At 37.4% G+C, this 4,265-nt stretch overlaps 1 pseudogene; it reads right to left on the reverse strand.

Annotated features, from left to right (window-relative positions):
* Positions 1 to 2,746: 2,746 nt before the first annotated feature.
* Positions 2,747 to 4,265, reverse strand: part of LOC116853625 — a 2,046-nt pseudogene continuing 527 nt past the window's right edge.

The following is a 4,265-nucleotide window of genomic DNA, read 5'->3' on the forward strand; positions in this document are numbered from 1 at the left end:
TTATTAGTTCTTAAAAGTAAACTGTTTTGTTTTTATTATAGACCGAAGATTAAAGGTAAATAGCGTTTTGTTTTGATTATAGACTGAAGATTTTATTTTTCTATTTTTAATATTCTGTTACGCATAAAAGTCTATAATACATTATTTTTATTTTTATTATTCATGGAACATGTTTTCATCTTTAATATTTTATTGTAATTCGTGATAGAGTGAGACTGTGCTATTAGATTACATTGTTGTTCCTGTGCAATGTACTCTTATGTAATAACTGTGATAATATTACAGATATACATGTATCACCAATAGCATTTTATATGAAAAAATAATATAAAACCACTTCAACTATAGTATTATTCCATTTCATTCCATTTTCTTCCATGAAACTAAGGCCAATCCCTTCATTAAAGAATGAATATATCTTTTGATTTCAATGTATATTGCAAGAATTATAAATATAGCTTCTCTCACTTCTAACGTTATACAACAAGATGATTGTGGCGAGGACACAGAAATTTCAGGTTTTATAATAAAATAAATGTTTATTTTCAAATTGTTATAATTATTGCTATTTTCATAATATCTAGTATTTTTATATCACAAAAATTATCCTGTTCTACAATAAATTTGATATAATGAAGTTCTGAACATAAAATATAAAGCTTTCAATATTTAGCTCTCTATAGGCTATGGAATTAGTCATATATAAATAACAGTCTTATATAAATATCAATGAATCAAAGTGGTAAGATATTGTCGTTTTAGTAACCCCTCAGGATCATCTTGGAAGTTTACTGGCTGCCTAATAAAATGATCATCATCATTGTCATTGGCATCATCTCCTTCAATAATGAAGTCTTCATAATTTTCCAATCCATTATCGAGACAAATATTGTGCAATACACAGCTTGCTAGGATGACAGAAGGAATCATATCATCGCGATTCATGTTCAGAAATTTCAGTCGTCTCCATCTGCCTTTCAACAATGCAAATGCCCTTTCAATAACTTGCCTTATGCTAGCAAGTGCTGTGTTAAATTTTTTTTGAGCCTGTAAAACATATGAATATGATAAAAGAAGAGTTTTCCAGCTACTGTGAATACATACAGTCCATCTCTATTTTGAATTTCTTACTTCTGTGAGTTGGCCTAAATTAACGAATGGTGGTATCAACCATGAAAGACATGGATAAGCTTTGTCTCCAATTATATAATCTTGATTCACAAAGTAAGATGCTCTATTTGCATTTATTTCCTTCCACAGATCTGAATTTCGAAGGACACGTCGATCTCCCACTGATCCAGCAAATCCAGCAAAACAATATAAGAATCGAAGTTCTGCATCACACACTGCTTGCAATGTTATTGCGTATTCTTTGTCTTTACTTATTAGGTGATAAACTTAGTTCCTGCGGCTCACAGTTAGATGACGTTAGTTGTAGGTGTAATTTATTTTGACATCTGAAACTGGCTGCATTTTAGAGGTTAGATATTTGTCAATAAAATTCAGTGCGAAGAGATTCATTTAAGCGAGCAGTGCTATTTTTTCTTTTGATTAAATATGGAACGTGATAAGTTGTTTTTTCGACATGTGCTGCTTCATTACTTTGACTTGAAAAAAACTGCATTAATAGCTCATAAATTGCTTTTCGAAGTTTATGGCAATTATGCTCCATCGGAAAGAACATGCCAAGTATGGTTTCAGCGATTTAAGAGTGGTGATTTTGATGTCAATGATAAAGAACGCTCAGGCCAACCGAAAAAGTTTGAAGACACCGATTTGCAGGCATTATTGGACGAAAACTCTACTCAAACGCTCCAAGAATTGTCTGCAGCATTAAATGTTACTCCGATGGCTGTTTCCAAACGTCTACATGCAATGGGAAAAATTCAAAAGGAGGGAAAATGGGTACCACACGAATTAACCGCAAATGCCATTGCGAATCGCTTGAACATCTCTATTTCTCTGCTCGCCAGTCAGAAAAAGAAGAGTTTTTTGTGGCGCATAGTGACTGGCGATGAAAAATGGATATACTTCGATAATCCTAAACGAAGAAAATCATGGGTAGACCCTGGCCAACCATCGACATTCACACCAAAGAGAAATATTCATGGCCACAAAGCAATGCTCTGCATTTGGTGGGATTGCACGGCGTCGTTTATTATGAGCTACTCAGACCGAACGAAAGTATCACGGGGGATCGATATCAATCACAATTAAACCGTCTGAATGAAGCATTGTTGGAAAAAAGGCCAGCAGTAGCCAACAATCGACGTAAAGTCATGCTTTTGCACGACAACGCTCGAGCACACGTTGCCAAAGCCGTCAAAGAAACACTGATGCAGCTCGAGTGGGAAGTTCTCCCGCACCCAGCGTATTCACAAGACTTAGCTCCTTCGGACTTACTTGTTCCGGTCGATGCAGCACGGCTTGGTGGATACACACTTCAGAAATTACGAGAATGTGCGAAAATGGATCGACGAATGGATTGCATCAAAAGACCAATCGTTCTATCGTCGCGGAATCTACGCGTTGCCCGAGAGTTGGGAAAAATGTATAACTAGCGAGGGAAAATACTTCGATTAATGTATTTTTTGCTTTTGATGTCAAAATAAATGAGTTTTTTAAACAAAAAAACCGCAGGAACTAAGTTTACCACCTAATATATAAAAACGTGCGTCCACCTACAAATCAAGTACTATATTAGTTGGAAATATTATTAAAAAAATATAGAATACTGCTATCATTTCTATGGTATAAATACCTTTGGAGCTTTAATTGGTATATTTGTTCCATCTATGGCTCCTATTACATATGGTAGCTTCCCAATGCGCTGAAACTTCTAGCTGAAACTAACAGCAATACGTAGGTCTTTTCGGGGCCAGACAATGACGTCTTCAGCAATGTCATTCAAGGCTTCAACAACTCTCATAAAGGAATCATTTGCAGATGATTTTCCCATATTGAATCGCTCACCTACAGATCTGTGTAATATATTGGGTGTACAACTTAGTTCGGTCCGTTTTCAAAAGGTGGCTCTAGGTGCTATATAAATGGTTGACGGCGACAGCTGATTTTTGCTGTATCGTGAAGTGTCAACATCTGTCAAACAAATATTGTTTACAAGCCTTTGAGTTTTACAACAAGTTTAATTTTTATTGCGTTGAAAATGTCGAGTTTCGTTCCAAATAAGCACCATTTGCGGGAAGTTTTGATTTTCTGTTTCAATTGGAAGAAAAGTGCAGCTGAAGCGCATCGAATGCTTGTGGAAGTTTATGGTGAATCTGCACCGTCGGATAAATCTTGCAGAGAATGGTTTCGACGATTTCAAAATGGTGATTTTAGTGTTGAAGACAAAGAGCGTTCGGGTCAACCGAAAAAGTTTGAAGATGAAGAATTAGAAACATTACTCGATCAAGATTCGTGTCAAACGCAAAAAGAGCTCGCAAGAACATTGGAAGTTACTCAACAAGCTATTTCGAAACGACTCAAAGCCGCGGGATACATCCAAAAGCAAGGAAATTGGGTCCCATACGAATTGAAACCGAGAGATATCGAACGACGATTTTGCATGTCCGAAATGTTGCTTGAACGGTACAAAAAGAAGTCTTTTCTGCATCGAATCATTACCGGGGACGAAAAATGGATTCACTACGACAACCCGAAACGCAAAAAATCGTATGTAAAGCCCGGCCAACCGGGAACATCAACGCCGAAGCCGAATATCCATGATGCCAAGGTAATGCTCTGTATTTGGTGGGATCAGAAGGGTGTGATCCACTATGAGCTGCTAAAACCTGGTCAAACCATCACGGGAGACTTCTACAGGCGACAATTGATCCGTTTAAAGCGAGCTATAGCCGAAAAACGTTCAGAATATGCGACCAGACACAAGTCCATAATCTCTCACCATGACAACGCTCGGCCTCATGTTGCTGTTCCGGTTCAAATCTATTTGGAAAATAGCGGACAGGAAGTTCTGACTCACCCGCCTTATAGCCCAGACCGTGCTTCTTCCGACTACCATTTGTTTCGATCGATGCAGAACGCTTTGACTGGAATACACTTCACTTCAGAACAGGGTATCAAAAATTGGCTCGATTCATTCTTGGCTTCAAAAGATGAACGCTTCTTCCGCGACGGAATCCATAAATTGCCAGAAAGATGGGAAAAAGTAGTGGCTAGGTTTTAGCAGCTCATAGTAGATCACACCCTTCTGATCCCACCAAATACAGAGCATTACCTTGGCATCATGGATATTCGGCTTC

The sequence above is a fragment of the Odontomachus brunneus genome, unplaced genomic scaffold (genome assembly GCF_010583005.1).
Source record: "Odontomachus brunneus isolate Ranch 3 - 2012 unplaced genomic scaffold, Obru_v1 Obru_scaffold_387, whole genome shotgun sequence".
In the NCBI taxonomy this organism is placed as follows: domain Eukaryota; kingdom Metazoa; phylum Arthropoda; class Insecta; order Hymenoptera; family Formicidae; genus Odontomachus; species Odontomachus brunneus.